Source organism: Panthera leo, chromosome B3, assembly GCF_018350215.1.
Source record: "Panthera leo isolate Ple1 chromosome B3, P.leo_Ple1_pat1.1, whole genome shotgun sequence".
Classification (NCBI taxonomy): Eukaryota; Metazoa; Chordata; class Mammalia; order Carnivora; family Felidae; genus Panthera; species Panthera leo.
The window spans coordinates 10,326,354-10,346,400 of record NC_056684.1 but is presented as its reverse complement, the minus strand read 5'-3'; positions in this window follow the sequence as shown (position 1 = coordinate 10,346,400).

Here is a 20,047-nt window from a genome sequence, read left to right as displayed (position 1 = left end):
CTTTCTCCTCTAGGGTTTTGATGGTTTCCTGTCTCACATTCAGGTCCTTTAACCCTTGTGAGTTTATTTTTGTGAATGGTGTGAGAAAGTGGTCTAGTTTCATTCTTCTGCATGTTGCTGTCCAGTTCTCCCAGCACCATTTGTTAAAGAGACTGTCTTTTTTCCATTGGATATTCTTTCCTGCTTTGTCAAAGATGAGTTGGCCATACTTTTGTGGGTCTAGTTCTGGGGTTTCTATTCTATTCCTTTGGTCTTTGTGTCTGTTTTTGTGCCAATACCATGCTGTCTTGATAATTACAGCTTTGTAGTAGAGGCTAAAGTCTGGGATTGTGATGCCTTCTGCTTTGGTCTTCTTCAAAATTACTTTGGCTATTCGGGGCCTTTTGTGGTTCCATATGAATTTTAGGATTGCTTGTTCTAGCTTCGAGCAGAATGCTGGTACAGTTTTGATTGGGATTGCATTGAATGTGTAGATAGCTTTGGGTAGTATTGACATTTTATTTTTTATTTATTTATTATTTATTTATTTATTTATTTATTTATTTAATATATGAAATTTACTGTCAAATTGGTTTCCATACAACACCCAGTGCTCATCCCAAAAGGTGCCCTCCTCAATACCCATCACCCACCCTCCAACCCCTCCCACCCCCCATCAACCCTCAGTTTGTTCTCAGTTTTTAACAATCTCTTATGCTTTGGCTCTCTCCCACTCTAACCTCTTTTTTTTTTTTTTTCCTTCCCCTCCACCATGGGTTTCTGTTAAGTTTCTCAGGATCCACATAAGAGTGAAACCATATGGTATCTGTCTTTCTCTGTATGGCTTATTTCACTTAGCATCACACTCTCCAGTTCCATCCACGTTGCTACAAAAGGACATATTTCATTTTTTCTCATTGCCACGTAGTATTCCATTGTGTATATAAACCACAATTTCTTTATCCACTCATCAGTTGATGGACATTTAGGTTCTTTCCATAATTTGGCTATTGTTGAGAGTGCTGCTATAAACATTGGGGTACAAGTGCCCCTATGCATCAGTACTCCTGGATCCCTTGGATAAATTCCTAGCAGTGCTATTGCTGGGTCATAGGGTAGGTCTATTTTTAATTTTCTGAGGAACCTCCACACTGCTTTCCAGAGCGGCTGCACCAATTTGCATTCCCACCAACAGTGCAAGAGGGTTCCCGTTTCTCCACATCCTCTCCAGCATCTATAGTCTCCTGATTTCTTCATTTTGGCCACTCTGACTGGCGTGAGGTGATATCTGAGTGTGGTTTTGATTTGTATTTCCCTGATAAGGAGCGACGTTGAACATGTTTTCATGTGCCTGTTGGCCATTCGGATGTCTTCTTTAGAGAAGTGTCTATTCATGTTTTCTGCCCATTTCTTCACTGGGTTATTTGTTTTTCGGGTGTGGAGTTTGGTGAGCTCTTTATAGATTTTGGATACTAGCCCTTTGTCCGATGTGTCATTTGCAAATATCTTTTCCCATTCCGTTGGTTGCCTTTTAGTTTTGTTGGTTGTTTCCTTTGCTGTGCAGAAGCTTTTTATCTTCATAAGGTCCCAGTAATTCACTTTTGCTTTTAATTCCCTTGCCTTTGGGGATGTGTCGAGTAAGAGATTGCTACGGCTGAGGTCAGAGAGGTCTTTTCCTGCTTTCTCCTCTAGGGTTTTGATGGTTTCCTGTCTCACATTCAGGTCCTTTATCCATCTTGAGTTTATTTTTGTGAATGGTGTGAGAAAGTGGTCTAGTTTCATTCTTCTGCATGTTGCTGTCCAGTTCTCCCAGCACCATTTGTTAAAGAGACTGTCTTTTTTCCATTGGATGTTCTTTCCTGCTTTGTCAAAGATGAGTTGGCCATACGTTTGTGGGTCTAGTTCTGGGGTTTCTATTCTATTCCATTGGTCTATGTGTCTGTTTTTGTGCCAATACCATGCTGTCTTGATGATTACAGCTTTGTAGTAGAGGCTAAAGTCTGGGATTGTGATGCCTCCTGCTTTGGTCTTCTTCTTCAAAATTACTTTGGCTATTCGGGGCCTTTTGTAGTTCCATATGAACTTTAGGATTGCTTGTTCTAGTTTCGAGAAGAATGCTGGTGCAATTTTGATTGGGATTGCATTGAATGTGTAGATAGCTTTGGGTAGTATTGACATTTTGACAATATTTATTCTTCCAATCCATGAGCAGGGAATGTCTTTCCATTTCTTTAAATCTTCTTCAATTACCTTCATAAGCTTTCTATAGTTTTCAGCATACAGATCTTTTACATCTTTGGTTAGATTTATTCCTAGGTATTTTATGCTTCTTGGTGCAATTGTGAATGGGATCAGTTTCTTTATTTTTCTGTTGCTTCGTTGTTAGTGTATAAGAATGCAACTGATTTCTGTACATTGATTTTGTATCCTGCAACTTTGCTGAATTCATGTATCAGTTCTAGCAGACTTGGTGGAGTCTATCAGATTTTCCATGTATAATATCATGTCATCTGCAAAAAGCGAAAGCTTGACTTCATCTTTGCCAATTTTGATGCCTTTGATTTCCTTTTGTTGTCTGATTGCTGATGCTAGAACTTCCAGCACTATGTTAAACAACAGCGGTGAGAGTGGGCATCCCTGTCGTGTTCCTGATCTCAGGGAAAAAGCTCTCAGTTTTTCCCCATTGAGGATGATGTTAGCTGTGGGCTTTTCATAAATGGCTTTTATGATCTTTAAGTATGTTCCTTCTATCCCGACTTTCTCAACGGTTTTTATTAAGAAAGGGTGCTGGATTTTGTCAAAGGCCTTTTCTGCATCGATTGACAGGATCATATGGTTCTTCTCTTTTTTTTTGTTAATGTGATGTGTCACGTTGATCGATTTGCGAATGTTGAACCAGCCCTGCATCCCAGGAATGAATCCCACTTGATCATGGTGAATAATTCTTTTTATATGCTGTTGAATTCGATTTGCTAGTATCTTACTGAGAATTTTTGCATCCATATTCATCAGGGATATTGGCCTGTAGTTCTCTTTTTTTACTGGGTCTCTGTCTGGTTTAGGAATCAAAGTAATACTGGCTTCATAGAATGAGTCTGGAAGTTTTCCTTCCCTTTCTATTTCTTGGAATAGCTTGAGAAGGATAGGTATTATCTCTGCTTTAAACGTCTGGTAGAACTCCCCTGGGAAGCCATCTGGTCCTGGACTCTTATTTGTTGGGAGATTTTTGATAACCGATTCAATTTCTTCGCTGGTTATGGGTCTCTTCAAGCTTTCTATTTCCTCCTGATTCAGTTTTGGAAGAGTGTGGGTGTTTAGGAATTTGTCCATTTCTTCCAGGTTGTCCAATTTGTTGGCATATAATTTTTCATAGTATTCCCTGATAATTGTTTGTATCTCTGAGGGATTAGTTGTAATAATTCCATTTTCATTCATGATTTTATCTATTTGGGTCATCTCCCTTTTCTTTTTGAGAAGCCTGGCTAGAGGTTTGTCAATTTTGATTATTTTTTCAAAAAACCAACTCTTGGTTTCGTTGATCTGCTCTACAGTTTTTTTAGATTCTATATTGTTTATTTCTGCTCTGATCTTTATTATTTCTCTTCTTCTGCTGGGTTTAGGCTGCCTTTGCTGTTCTGCTTCTATTTCCTTTAGGTGTGCTGTTAGATTTTGTATTTAGGATTTTTCTTGTTTCTTGAGATAGGCCTGGATTGCAATGTATTTTCCTCTCAGGACTGCCTTCGCTGTGTCCCAAAGCGTTTGGATTGTTGTATTTTCATTTTCGTTTGTTTCCATATATTTTTTTAATTTCTTCTCTAATTGCCTGGTTGACCCACTCATTCGTTAGTAGGGTGTTCTTTAACCTCCATGCTTTTGGAGGTTTTCCAGACTTTTTCCTGTGGTTGATTTCAAGCTTCATAGCATTGTGGTCTGAAAGTATGCATGGTATAATTTCAATTCTTGTAAACTTATGAAGGGCTGTTTTGTGACCCAGTATATGATCTATCTTGGAGAATGTTCCATGTGCACTCGAGAAGAAAGTATATTCTGTTGCTTTGGGATGCAGAGTTCTAAATATATCTGTCAAGGCCATCTGATCCAATGTATCATTCAGGGCCCTTGTTTCTTTATTGACCGTGTGTCTAGATGATCTATCCATTTCTGTAAGTGGGGTGTTAAAGTGCCCTGCAATGACCACATTCTTATCCATAAGGTTGCTTATGTTTATGAGTAATTGTTTTATATATTTGGGGGCTCTGGTATTCGGCGCATAGACATTTATAATTGTTAGCTCTTCCTGATGGATAGACCCTGTAATTATTATATAATGCCCTTCTTCATCTCTTGTTACAGCCTTTAATTTAAAGTCTAGTTTGTCTGATATAAGTATGGCTACTCCAGCCTTCTTTTGGCTTCCAGTAGCACGATAAATAGTTCTCCATCCCCTCACTCTCAATCTAAAGGTGTCCTCAGATCTAAAATGAGTCTCTTGTAGACAGCAAATAGATGGGTCTTGTTTTTTTATCCATTCTGATACCCTATGTCTTTTGGTTGGCGCATTTAATCCATTTACATTCAGTGTTATTATAGAAAGATACGGGTTTAGAGTCATTGTGATGTCTGTATGTTTTATGCTTGTAGTGATGTCTCTGGTACTTTGTCTCACAGGATCCCCCTTAGGATCTCTTGTAGGGCTGGTTTAGTGGTGACAAATTCCTTCAGTTTTTGTTTGTTTGGGAAGACCTTTATCTCTCTTTCTATTCTAAATGACAGACTTGCTGGATAAAGGATTCTCGGCTGCATATTTTTTCTGTTTAGGACACTGAAGATATCGTGCCAAGCCTTTCTGGTCTGCCAAGTTTCAAAAGAGAGATCAGTCACAAGTCTTATAGGTCTCCCTTTATATGTGAGGGCACGTTTATCCCTTGCTGCTTTCAGAATTTTCTCTTTATCCTTGTATTTTGCCAGTTTCACTATGATATGTCGTGCAGAAGATCAATTCAAGTTACGTCTGAAGGGAGTTCTCTGTGCCTCTTGGATTTCAATGCCTTTTTCCTTCCCCAGTTCAGGGAAGTTCTCAGCTATAATTTCTTCAAGTACCCCTTCAGCACCTTTCCCTCTCTCTTCCTCCTCTGGGATACCAATTATGCATATATTATTTCTTTTTAGTGTATCACTTAGTTCTCTAATTTTTCCCTCATACTCCTGGATTTTTTTTTATCTTTCTCTCAGCTTCCTCTTTTTCCATAACTTTATCTTCTAGTTCACCTATTCTCTCCTCTGCCTCTTCAATCCGAGCTGTCGTCGTTTCCATTTTGTTTTGCATTTCGTTTAAAGCGCTTTTCAGGTCCTCGTGACTGTTCCTTAGTCCCTTGATCTCTGTAGCAAGAGATTCTCTGCTGTCCTCTATACTGTTTTCAAGCCCAGCGATTAATTTTATGACTATTATTCTAAATTCACTTTCTGTTATATTATTTAAATCCTTTTTGATCAGTTCATTAGCTGTTGTTATTTCCTGGAGATTCTTCTGAGGGGAATTCTTCCGTTTGGTCATTTTGGAGAGTCCCTGGCGTGGTGAGGACCTGCAGTGCACTTCCCCTGTGCTGTGGTGTATAACTGGAGTTGGTGGGCGGGGCCGCAGTCCGACCTGACGTCTGCCCCCAGCCCACCGCTGGGGCCACAGTCAGACTGGTGTGTGCCTTCTCTTCCCCTCTCCTAGGGGCGGGATTCACTGTGGGGTGGCGTGGCCCATCTGGGCTACTTGCACACTGCCAGGCTTGTGGTGCTGGGGATCTGGCGTATTAGCTGGGGTGGGTAGGCAAGGTGCATGGGGGCAGGAGGGGCAGGCTTAACTCGCTTCTCCTTAGGTGATCCGCTTCAGGAGGGGCCCTGTGGCAATGGGAGGGAGTCAGATCCACTGCCGGAGGTTTGGCTCCGCAGGAGCACAGAGTTGGGTGTTTGTGCGGAGCGAGCAAGTTCCCTGGCAGGAACTGGTTCCCTTTGGGATTTTGGCTGGGGGATGGGCGGGGAAGATGGCGCTGGCGAGCGCCTTTGTTCCCCACCAAACTGAGCTCTGTCATCCGGGGGCTCAGCAGCTCTCCCTCCCTTTGTCCTCCAGCCTTCCCGCTTTCCGAGCAGAGCTGTTAACTTATGACCTCCCAGACGCTAAGTCGCGCTTGCTGTCAGAACACAGTCTGTCAGGCCCCTCCGCTTTTGCCAGCCAGACTCGGGGGCTCCGCTTGGCTGGCAAGCCGCCCCTCCGCCCCGGCTCCCTCCCGCCAGTCCGTGGAGCGCTCACCCCCTCGCCGCCCTTCCTAACCTCTTCCGTGGGCCTCTCGTCTGCGCTTGGCTCCGGAGACTCCGTTCTGCTAATCCTCTGGCGGTTTTCTGGGTTATTTAGGCAGGTGTAGGTGGAATCTAAGTGATCAGCAGGATGCGCAGTGAGCCCAGCGTCCTCCTACGCCACCATCTTCCCCTCTCTCTCTCAGTATTGACATTTTAACAATATTTATTCTTCCAATCCATGAGCACGGAATGTTTTTCCATTTCTTTATATCTTCTTCAATTTCCCTCATAAGCTTTCTATAGTTTTCAGCATACATATCTTTTACATCTTTGGTTAGGTTTATTCCTAGGTATTTCATGCTTCTTGGTGCAATTGTGAATGGGATCAGTTTCTTTATTTGTCTTTCTGTTGCTTCATTATTAGTGTATAAGAATGCAACTGACTTCTGTATATTGATTTTGTATCCTGCGACTTTGCTGAATTCATGTATTAGTTCTAGCAGACTTTTGGTGGAGTCTATCAGGTTTTCCATGTATAATATCATATCATCGGCAAAAAGTGAAAGCCTGACTTCATCATTGCCAATTTTGATGCCTTTGATTTCCTTTTGTTGTCTAATTGCTGATGTTAGCACTTCCAACACTATGTTAAACAACAGCGGTGAGAGTGGACATCCCTGTCGTGTTCCTGATCTCAGGGGGAAAGCTTTCAGTTTTTCCCCATTGAGGATGATATTAGCTGTGGGCTTTTCATAAATGGCTTTTACGATGTTTAACATAAGCATACATTTTCAAAGAATCAAGTGGGGAAAACCCGGGTGGCTCAGTTGGTTAGGCATCTGACTTCAGCTCAGGTCATGATCTCACGGTTCATGAGTTCGAGCCCCCCATCAGGATCTGTGCTGACAGCGCAGAGCCTGGAGCCTGCTTTGGATTCTGTGTCTCCCTCTCTCTCTGCCCCTCCTGTGCCGGCTTTCTCTCTCTCCCCCGCCTTTCAAAATAAATAAACATTTTTTTAAAATGAAAATAAAGAGGTGTCTGGGTGGCTCAGTCAGTAGGTTGAGCATCCGACTTTGGCTCAGATCATGATCTCACGGTTGGGGGTTCCAGCCCCACATAGGGCTCTGTGCTGACAGCTCAGAGCCTGAAGCCTGCTTCGGATTCTGTGTCTTCCTCTCTCTCTGCCCTCCTCTACTCACGCTCTGTGTCTCACTCTTTCTCAAAAATAAATAAACATAAAAAATTAAAATCAAAGAATCAGCTAGAAGGCAGTGCAGCAGAGAAAGAGAACCTTGCAGTCAGTTGGGGCAGGAAGAGTCAGCTGTGGGGCAGAAATGTAATGGATAGAGGGCTGGAATACACAATAGGTGCTTTGAGAGCAAGTAAACCAACACACCGAGATTCAAGTTCTAGGTCAACCCTTTTGTAGCTTGTCACTAACCTAATATGCATCTTCTAATTACTCGGAGCTTCAGATTTCCAACCTGAACATGCAACCAACAGATCTACCTGAGAGTCATCACTGAGGGTTAAATGAGATAGTGTGTTTGGAGGCACCTGGCACAGACTCACTAAGTACAGGACAATTGCTCTTCCTCTTCCCTTGGTAAAGACTTTGGTGCGGTCACCTGCTTGGAAAGTATACAAAGACAAAACCAGCAGTTTGAAGAGAGTATCGCGTTTCATACGTATTTTTGCTTATGAATACACACAGCTCTCTCGGGAAAGATCTCCCAAGGGTTGACAATGTTGATGGTGTCTGGTTCGGGGAGCTGAATGGGTGAGGGACACAGATGAGAGCTAAACTTTTGTATATCTTGACTCTGTTCCATGTAAGTATATTGCTTATCTTAAAATGGAATCTCTGTCTCTCCCCCCCACCCCCAACACCCACTGGATTGCTGAATGGATCCATGATACAGATTTGTGAATGAGGTCTATTGGCAACAGGTGTGGGTAAGGACAGACTTCAGGGAGTGACTGAATTTCTGTGCAGGAACCCAGAAAACTGGATTGGACACTGACTTTGGGTTTTATTTCTAAATATTATTATACACAAGAAGATGCATTAAAATTGTTCTGGAAGGCCGTGGAAGTTACAGTTAGTTGCTTCTCTCAGCATGCATTCCAACCCCATTCTTTTTTACTCGTTTTTGTTTTTAAAAAATTGGTTTTCCAGGGGTACCTGCATGGCTCAGTTGGTTAAGTGTCTGACTCTTGATTTCAGCTCAGGTCATGATACCACAGTTCATGAGATCAAGCCCCACATCAGGCTCTGTGCTGACAGCACAGAGCCTGCTTGGGATTCTCTCCCTCCCTCTCTCTGAAAAATAGAGAAGTAAACATTTAAAAAAATTATTAAAAAAGAAAAGAAATTAATTTTCCAGACTTCTTATAGCTAGAATGACCACACAACAGAGTTCTAGCCATTGAGAAATCAGCAGAAATCTGGTAGTTCCGCGTCTTGCATTTCATCCTTCTTGTGCCGGTCATTCTGGCTCGATGGCTAGAGCCCCCACAATCATTTTTGTAACCACGGGAATGAGAGCCACAGGGGTGGGTAAGTGCAGCAGGAAGACAGAAGCTGCCTAGGCTCTGACAGTATCAGCAAGCGGCCACTTGAGCTCTTCCTTTATGTTTCTTCTGAAAGAAAATTTAATCCCCTACTTGCTGATGCTATTTTATTTTATTCCAGGTCATTTTGTTTTGTTTTACTTTTGGTTACAGCCAAAATCAATTCTCAGTGATATAAAGAAGAGGTACGTTTAAAGAACTGATGTTCGGAAAAGAAGGGGGTCCATGACCAATGGATGATAAGGGCAGAATCTACTTCCGGATACCATCGGATTAACTGCATGTGAAATACACACCTCCCTAGAGTACAGCCCTCTCTTCTTTCTGTGATACAGGAACTCAGCCCTCTAAACAAATACATTATCATCAGCTCTCTCGGTTCTGCTTAAGATCAGATGCCTTGCCCTATTTCTTCCAATTTTTTTTTAATTATTTCAAGCCAAGACCTTGGCTTGGAATTATTACAAAGACCTTGGAGATAGTCCTAGAAGAAAGAAAGACCTGAACCACTCAGCTTTGGAAAGACTGAAACGGAGAAGTTCAGGGACCTCCAGCAGCTGGAGACTGGAGACCTGCTTTGTACAGCATCGCCCTGCGTTATGCAATTCCAACCACTTTCTATCTCCATGTGTCTCAATTCAGGTTTTCAAACTGCTAGGAGAGAGAATCTAATTGACTCAACCTGGGTCAGGTATCTCTATTCTTGGAACAAATGGCCGTGCCCAGAGGACATAGTATATCATGCAGGCATGGCATTGGGGAAATCATTAGACGCTGGGCAAACGTCCCAGTTTGTCTCCTACATTCCATCCCTTAGTTGCCTGTGGTGTGTGTGTGTGTGTGTGTGTGTGTGTGTGTGCACGTGTGCGAGCCCATACCCTTCTCCCCACACATCCACAGAAGGTTCCATACAGCTAGAAGTAATCATTCCATATATAATAACTAATACACTCTCTTCCTGCAGTTGGAAACAGACTAATTTATATCCAGCTACCAAGCAAGGGACAAAGACATGAGACCACATTTTTCTGAATCCAGGTTCTCCATTTGTATCCTTGATTTGTAGTAATTCTGTCCTGGTATTCTGCCACTACATACCCTCTGAAGGGAAAGAAAGTTCAAGAAATCCAACTAAAGAGTAATAGAGATACTTTGTGGACATGTTGTAAACAAAGAAATGCCAGTAGATTTTTGCCTTTGTTGCTCAAACTGATCGTGACAGTCTAGCTGACATTTCTGACTTCCTTACAGACTCTTGTCTCTTCCCTATAGCCAGAAACTCAGCTAACAAGGATTCCTGGCCCAGGGAAGTAACCCGATATTTTATTCCTGAGTTGTCTGGGCCCTTACTGAGCCAGCTTACAAGGCATTGCATCAGCTTCTAGCAACCTTTGCTGTCGACACTGGTTGATTCTTTTCTCTGGAAAGACTTGTCATCCATACAACTCAGGTCTGCTGGCCTGGATCTCTGCATCTTACATGTTCCGAATGCCTATAAAAGAGCATTTTTGAGGTCAGATATCTTCATCCCTGGTAACGTGTGAGCATGGCCAGAGGCCTGGGGTAATATGGACATTACCTCAGGAATGGCTGTGGATTGTCACCATCCCAAATTTTTCTAGGCAAATAGATCTTTTCTTTATCAATAGCTGTTTCCAATGTTGTATATGAAGAATTGAACACTTTTATACAATGACATTTTATGTCAGTATTAATTTTATTCTCACACACTTTTTTAATGTTTATTTATTTTGAGAGAGACAGAAACAGAGAGAGAGAGAGTGTGTGTGTGTGTGTGTGTGTGTGTGTGTGTGTGTGTGTGTTTGTGTGTGTGTGTGAACAGGAGAAGGGCAGAGAGAGGGGGAGAGAGAATCTGAAGCAGGCTCCATGCTGTCAGAATGGACTAGGATGCAGGGCTCCCATGAACCATGAGATCATGACCTGAGCTGAAATCAAGAGTAGGATGCTTCGCCGACTGAGCCAGCCAGGTGCCCCCCACACAAATTTTGTTAACACTGACAGAACTGAGGTGCCTAGGTGGTTCAGTTGTTTAAGTGGCCAACTCTTGGTTTTGCCTCAGGTCATGATCTCTTGGTTCTTGAGTTTGAACCCCACATCGGGCTCTGTGCTGACGGTGTGGAGCCTGCTTGGGATTCTCTCTCTCTCTCTCTCTCTCCTCTGCCTCTCCCCTGCTCATGCTCTCTCTCTCAAAATAAATAAACTTAAAAAAATTTTAAAGACTGACAGAATAATCTAATTATTAGTCATGTGTCAAGTATTTCCATTTAATCCTTCTTTCTCAAATTCTTTCTAAACCACAAATTCCTACTCGTTTGATTAGGTTGTCTCACAGATAAATCAAACAGGTAGTAAAACAGCCTAACCAAATAGAATAATTTGTGTGTGTGTGTGATCAACCTGGTCACATAGTTGAAAGAGCAAGGGCTTGGGAATTAGGTTGATATGGGTTTTATTTCTACTACTTCCTGTCTGACCTTGGCAATTTATGAATTGCTCCCAGTCCCATTTCCTTCATCTATAAAATAATCTTCATAATATCTAATTGATAAGCAGGTTGAAAAATGTAATCACGACTTATACAAAGTTTCTGGTACAGTTTTGGGAAATAATAGACATCCAGCAAGTGATAACCATAATAATCAGAGTTTATTCTTCACACTGACTGAGACAAAATTTAGCAGAGAATACAACATGAAGAAGGGCCCAGAAACTCACAAGCAGGTGTTCCAGTTACTTTCTACAGAGCTGAGAATTTTCTGTCATCATCTTATCCATTGTCTACAGCACAATCCTTCCCCGATTCCTCCTCAGACTTCCTCCGGGTGGAGCACCTTGGCTCATGCAGGACTGTGCCTCTTCTGATTATTTTTGCGAGATGTTTCTCATTTGAGTACCCTTAGCAGAAGTGTGTCCTTATCAAAGTAAGCAGGCAGCCTGCAATCTCTGTTCAGCCTCAGCTAGAACTGCTTGATCTGGTCCAGCTCCGACTACACGCTTGGCTTCCCTCACTCTTGTCTCCCCAAGAATGTAAACATTCTGCCATTTCTACTCCCTTATTTTGTCATTCCCCATAAGGTCTCAGGGAACTATGCATTTTCCCTAAAATTTTCTCAACTCATTTGATTTCTTCCAAGTAACCTTGATATCTTCTCCTTCTCTAATACAATAGAACTTCTCATCGATACTGCCTGCTAAAAAGTTGAGTGTGTGTATGCGTGTGTCTATTGTGGCTGAGGAGTGTCCATAATAAAATATGTCCTTTACTGCTGCACCCAAAATACTATTTTGCAACTATGAGGAACATCCACAGCTATGCCAAGAGCCCACAAATCTTCAACAGTATGTTATTCAAGAGAATGGGGCAAAAATATTTTTTTACTCAATAAGAACACAAAATATCTATTGAATCTGACTTCAAACTGTATTTTTCTACTGGCCAAATATAAACCATGCAACGGTAAGTCATGACATTATTTCTATGCTTTATGCAAAGTAGAGTGGGGGTCTTATTCGATACACTGGTGAAAGGTGAAGCCTCCGGGTTTTAGACATTTCTCTCAATCACCCAGCTTCCCCTTCTATGCCCCATGCAACCCACTTCCCCACATCTCGAGTGGTTTATTAGTTCTTTAGAGATTAGTTTAGATGTTATCACTTCCAGGAAGCCTTTTTTTAAATTGTTTAAAATTTTTATTTAAATCCAAGTTAGCTAACATATAGTGTAATAATGGTTTCAGGAGTAGAATTTAGTGATTCATCACTTACATATAACACCCAGTGCTCATGCCAACAAGGGCCCTCCTCAATGCCCATCGCCCATTTAGCCCATCCCCCATCCAACACCTTGCCAGCAACCCTCAGTTTGTTCTCTGTATTTAGGAGTCTCTTATGGTTTGCCTCCCTCTCTGTTTTTATCTTATTTTTCCTTCTATCCCCCTATGTTCATCTGTTTTATTTCTTAAATTCCACATATGAGTGAAATCATGTGATATTTGTCTTTCTCTGACTGACTTATTTCACTTAGCATAATATACTCTAGTTCTATCTACATTGTTGCAAACGGCTAGATTTAATTCTTTTTGATCACCAAGTAATATTCCATTATATAAATATATATACCACATCTTCTTTATCCACTTATCAGGCATTGGACATTTGGTCTCTTTCCATAATTTGACTATTGTTGATAGTGCTGCTATAAACATTGGGGTGCATGTGCCCCTTTGAATCAGCATTCTTGTATCCTTTGGATAAATACCTAGTAGTGCAATTGCTGGGTCGTAAGGTAGTTTTATTTTCAATTTTTTTGAGGAACCTCCACAGTGTTTTCCAGAGTGGCTGCACCAGTTCCCACCAGCAGTGCAAAAGAGTTCCCCTTTCCCTGCATCCTCGCCGACATTGGTTATTTCCTGAGTTGGTAATTTTAGCCATCATGGCAGGTGTGAGGTCCCTTTCTTGGATTTGTTTGTTTGTTCTGCTTAATCCCAAAGAAGATATTGGGCATCTCTCCCTGGCGCCTCCAGTAGAGGCTTACCCCTTTAGTACCAGTTATCACACTGCTTTGTAATTGTTTTTCAGTATCTCACTCACTGGGCCATAAGAAAATTGAAGGCCATGCCAGGTAGTTCAATGGAGGGAATTTGAAACAGGAACCAGCCTCAAAGTTGTTAGAAGAGCTGAAAGGGCAAACAGGAGGAGGGGAGGCAAACCGGAAATTAGTACCAGCAGGAAGCCACACCCATCCCAGGGCTGGGAAGATGAAAGGAAAAGATATGCTGCCTGAGCCCAGGAGCCAGACTACCTGAAGGGAAGGGATTCTCCCAAAATAGGGAGAAAGGATAGAGAAATATCCTTGCTTCCTCCTTCTACTACCTTCCAATCTTCCACCAGTGGCTCCCCCCACCATGGCCAAGTCTAACTAGAAGATACTTGGCAAAAGGCCTGAGAAGGACAGGGACTGAATCTGAAAGCAAACCAGCAAAAATATGACTCGGGTAGTCACTTCAGCTACTCAGCATTTGTTCTCACCCTTGTACCAGGACGAACTTCCACATGACAGCAAATCCAGGTCTTCATACAAAGCAAGACACTCTCACCTCTTTCTACAAAGGGAGCCACAAATCTCTGAGGATTCCGAACATAGTCCTCCCTGCCCCCATTGTATTGCCCCAACCCAATGTCTCCTGTGAAATCTGGATTCTCTTCTTTGCCTGCTGGTTCAGAAGCACAAGGAGCCCAAAAATATCTGGGTGCAATTTTCAACGCCCAGTTCAATGGAACCATTATAGTGTCCTCTGATAGAAGCATCCCTCCTTTGGGAATTCAGACTTCTAAACCATAGTTGCTGATACAGGGGAAAAAATACTGTAAGTGGGCTATTTAAGGTAATAGTGAGAAGAAGTGTTTGCACTCCCCTCAATTCCCAGACCTGTGTATTCTGGCTAAGGCAGAAAGAACACCAGGCCTCTACTACTGCTCAGAACAAATGCTTTATCCTGCAGGAAACAGGGTTATTTAGTAAAACACTGAAATCTATGCTGAGACTAAGTCAACTTCTCTCACTGTAAAATGAATTCTTGGTCAGTAGCATGACTAAATGGGATACCATGATGATGAATGCAGCATTTGACAGAAACACTGGGGGAAGGAAAGATAAATCAATTTCCAAGATGGATATCTCCTTGATATGGAAAGAGTTCAGTGTCAACAGCCTGGCATGATATTGCACAGCACTGACCCTATAGTTCCCGCGTGGGCACTCACTAGTGGCAGCAGCCAGGTCAGCCTTTGTGAGTGGAAGTCCATTCATCTGAGCCTACGAATGGCTTTTCTCACTGCTGCTGTAGCCATTTTGAAGTGGCTTTGAAGAAGAGGCCAACTGATACACATAGAGTAGGCCATCTTGTTTTCCTGATTACTGGGGACTTCCACCTCAGCGGGAGCCCCATGGGGACCATATTCATGCGGCAAATATATTCACACTCTGTGCCCTTTTCATGAAGTCCATCCACATTACTCTTCTCCAGATTTCCTTGTCATCAATATTGCAGTCTGGTTCATTTCCAGTCCTTGACTAACCAGCCAAACACTAAGCTGCCACCATGAATTAGCATAGACACAAACTTCTGGCCATATCTCCTTCCTTATGAAGTAAGTAACCAGATATTGCAGGAAGTTCTACTCACTCTGAGGATTCTCTTCATCACTCGTAAAAGGAGCTATAAGGCAGAAACAGTCCACTTCTGGCTATTGTCAGGGTATCATGCAGACCATCAATTCACCAGTTCCAAGTTCTCCTTCCTCCATCAACTAGTCTTAGGAAACTCTCCATTAGGCATAGGACTCGCTGGAAGTAGAGGTGGCAAAGCCACAGAAGTAAATGCTCTGGGGATCTGAGTCACTTGCCCATACACCTTATTTGTGTCTACTTGAACTTCTAGAGCCTGATCTTATGTTTACTATTTCCGTTGGTGATGTAGCGTTGTTACACACAGGCAAGCTCATGTCTCAGTAGATCAGAGAGCACCCAGTTTACAATTCTCAGGTCGAGCCATGTGGTCTACCTGGGACTATATCTCAGAATAAGAACAGTTATCAACAGAAGAGAGTGAATGAGAAATACTCAGGCTTTCTGCTCCTCTCCCACTGATTTCCTCCCATTGGTTGCAACCTGACCAGGAGCCATTTGGCAAAGAAACCTGAAAAATGTTGCCTGCAGCAGAGCAGGGGAACATCAGAGCATGGGTGTGTAATCAAAATGGCAAATGACTGCATGCTGTTGTTTTCCAAATTGCAGGACAGTGTCTGGCACATCATGGGCCCTCAGTAAAATGTTACTGAGCGAATGAGGATCCATTCATTCTCATCAGGATCTACAATGGACCCAAATTGCAGCAGCAATAAATTGCAGTGGCACCTTGGTTTTGGGAAACTTTGTCCTATTGTTGGCAGTTCTGAAACAATAAAGGAGTCTAGAGAGGAGTCCTATTTTCGGTTTTGGAGCTCTGTTGCCCACTAGAGTGGACAAGCTGGGAGTCTTGTTTGTGGGAGAGCTTCTTATCAAAGCCGTAGAAGGAGAGCAGAAATACCCACTGACCAGAACACCCATGTTTTAAATCCCTCTCGATTTATTCATTCTTTGCTCTGAACTCTGGCACATTCCAAGGGCATTATTTTAGACCTAAATATTTTAAGATTCCATTTTCCATTAAAGAGCTATTATTATTATTTCATGAAAAGGCTGCAAGTTGAGTTTTATAACTTTTCTCTTTTGAAAACATAGAATAATGTCACATGTCTAATGATGAAATAGGCAGTTTAGGAAAGAAGGTAATGAAGATAATAATCTTAATATGACTCTAATAATATTAATAGAGATTTTAGGAACATCCAAATAAAAATTATACCCAAGTAAGTAATTCCTTTTCAAACCAGGTGAGCCAGAATCCTGCCTCGGAGATACTGCCTTTATCAAAAATATTTTCAAAGCTAGCTTTAGAATAAATTATAAGTCACAAAGGAAAATGAATTTCTTGGCTGTAGCAGAAGCTGCTAAATGTGTCCCCAAATCAATTCCACCCCTCTTCCATAAAAAGACAATTTTCAACTTGGCACATGACTTTCTTGTGGCTTGGTGTGGCCATATGACTAAGTTCTGGCCAATGGGATGTTAAGGGAAAGGTCATGTGGCAGCTTCCAGGCCCCCTTCTTTAAGTGACAGTTGGGACGTGCCCTGGACCCTCACCTCTTTGTTCATCCCTTCCTTCTTACTGCAGTCTGGAATGAAGGATGTACCAAAGACTAAAAAATTTAGGTCATATTTAGGGAGAGTAGAGTGGTGAGCTAGAAGAGTCTGGGTCTCTGAGGACGTAGGCGCAGTGCTGTCATGCACATGAACCACTTGTCACCAGACTTTGTTTATACCTTAAAATGAATACATATCTATGTAGCGTCAATCCTCAGTCATGTTGCATAATGCATGTTACTTTCAGCCAAACCGGTTACTCCACAGAAATCAGGTAGACAGAACAGCATTCTGGAATTGGCAGGCCCACCCTGAAGCTCTGAAGCCAACTAAGGGAGTGGATTTGGAAGACTGACCTGCCAGGGTAGGGGCTGAAGGTGAGCTCATGCCTGAACAACTCAGTGAACCCTCTTAAGAAGATGGTGAAACCAAAACTAAGAGAAAATAACAACTGAGGGTGGAAGAGAGGCTGGAAAATGGACAAGAACATATCTTCCCTTCAAGAAACAAACACCAATTAGAGAAGGTGCAGTAAATTTCATCGCTGAATAAAAGCAAGACCATGGCCTTTTCAGAGAAATTGCATGTTATGTCCTAAACAGCTGAGTGACAGCTCTTACCATCACCAGCCTAGCAACTGAGATAAAACAACTGAGCTGTAAAAATAATTACTTATTTTAGGAGTATTAAGTCTGGAAAATCAAGCCAAAACCTTGCTAATAGACTGTCTTCTTTGGAGGAAGTTGAGAAATTTGAGAAGTATGTTCTGTCCTCTCCTCCAAATACTTTTCTGCTCTGGCTGTTCACTCCTGAGACAGTTGAGTCACTGGAGTGATAAGTACTATGCAAATATATTGAGGAAAGAACTTATAAATGATTCCATTTAAGATCCTGAATTGACTTTGTAACTTTACAGTATGTGAGTCACACCAGCCACAGGGATCCCCACCCATCTCCTCTCTCCAACAGTGTCACAACCAAAGCTCTCAAACTTTACAGAAGCTCGCACTTTCTGTTTTCCACAGAACATCAGCATCCCTAAGGATGTCAATAAATGTCCAACGACCAATTATACTTGGGAATGGTCCATAATAGGAGAATATTTTATAGATTTTTTCAGGTGCCTTTTTAAATGTCAGAAATCTTGTTGCCACATGGCTCCCCACCCATAGCAGTCTTCTGTTTGGAGGAGGGGGTCAAGAATTACTTAGAAACAAATAGGGCTCTTATTGAAAGTTAGCCTTTGTCAAGAGTTAAAGGAATTCCTAAATTAAAAAACAAGTAAGCAAGAGAAAAACACTCTTTACTAATCACATCAAATGCAAGGTAGGAATGAGGTCTGAACTCATTTGAGTTTTGAGATTGAACTCATGGAATTTTACTGTAAAATAAAGCTAAGGAACTCAGCACATAATAAAGAAAAGTTCAAGTTGTCTGGAGAGAAAGTGTGGATGGTCTGGGACAGGAAGGTGGAGAGTTTTGAAAAGAGAAGAGAAGGGTAAGCACATGAGCAAATAGATTGATCTGATCCACTGACTAGAACAAAATCCCAGACGATGCTGTCTTGATAACCAAGTAATTTGGGAGATTTTACTGGGACTTTTTCTTCACTTTCCCAGACACAGACTAGCAGACTATAAGGCTTCATTTGGAAGATTGGCATTCAGCTGGTTGCTTGAGCAAGATGGCACCTCGAGAACAAGGGTATATTCCCCCAGGGTAGCATAGAGAGGCAGAAGTCTCTGTATGTCATAGAGAGTAAAAGAGGAGGTGCCAACAGGTGACAGGGTCTTCAGGTCACTTTTTGTAGGGACATCAAAAACAGAGACAAATGACCAGAACTTCAGTAGTGGGCACCAGTACACCATGCCCCCAAAGGTCAGATGAGGCCTGTCATTCTCCAGTGAACACCAGTCTATGTTGAACCAAACCTGACCCACCCATCCCTCTATAGCAGAGACCAGGGCAGATTTAGAATACATCACATGGATCCAAAGTCCCTTGTCCCCAGTTATCTCAAAGATATGCAAGGGAGGGATGGGATGGAATCTAAAAGACAGCATTTCCCCCAAAAGAGAGTGAGATATCCAAAATAGTCTCTCTGACTTGGGAGAGATGGAGATACTATTAATTAGCAAGATCTATGTTTGCTATATTGCCTTCACTCCACACCAGGAATCTCATATGGAAAGTTGCAAAAAGTCTTACATATGTATACCCTCCATGAAAAAATTAACTAATTAAAGGGACATACTGGCCAATAATAAATGGTCATAATTTATTACCCTAAAATGGAGTATGCATGAAAAAGATTTCTGGGACTTGGAAATTCAGGTGGGTTGGGTAGTGAGGAGGGTTCTGCAAAGTTTATTCCTGCAGAGGTTCCAAAATCCAATTCTTCTTCTATGTCTACTCTTTTCCCACTACCAGGAAATTGATTTTTTTTCTTGAGCCTTATCTTTTAACCCACTTTCAGATGGACTCCCTTGCAACTTCTGATGGCCTTTTCTAAAAATGAATGGTTCTTTTCTTTTAACCATACTTAATAAAAATAGAAGAGTCATTCATGAGGTTTGGAAACTATGCTGAAAAGATTACTATTTCAAATATCCTTTTGTTTTTCTTCTATCAAAACTGAGCTCTTTCTCAAATAATTCGCTGGTGAAACTTACCAAATATTTAAGGCAGAAATTATACCAATTCTCTAAAATCGCTTTCAGAAAATAGAAGCAGAGGGAATACTTCCCAACTTATTCTATGAGGCCAGTATTGCCCTAACACCAAAACCAGAAACAGACATTACAAAAAAAGAAAACTAGAGACTGATATTTCTCACAAACATAGATGCAAAGATTCTCAACAAAATATTAGCAAATCGAATGTATAAAAAGAACTATACACCACAACCAAGTGGGATTTATCCCACGTATGCAAGGTTGGTTTGACATCCAAAACTTAATTATGTAATCCATCACATCAACAAGCTAATAAAGAAAAATTACATCATTAGGGATACCGGGTGGCTCAGTTGGTTGAGCATCTGACTGCGGCTCAGGTCATGAGATCACGGTCCGTGGGTTCGAGCCCCGCGTCGGGCTCTGTGATGACAGCTCAGAGCCTGGAACCTGATTCAGATTCTGTGTCTACCTCTCTCTGTCTGCCCCTCTCCCACTCATCCTCAGTCTCTCTCTGTATCTCAAAAATAAATGTTAAATTTTTAAAAAATTAGATAATTATATTAATAGATGCACAAAAATAACTTGACAAAACCCAACACCCATTCATGATAAAAACACTCAGCAAACAAGAGTAAAGGGAAAATTTCTCAAAGTTTATAAAGATGGTAAAGAACATCTATAAAAACATAAAGCTGACATCATACTTAATGGTGAGAAACTAGAAGCTTTCCTGATGATATCAGGAACAAGGCAAGGATATGCCCTC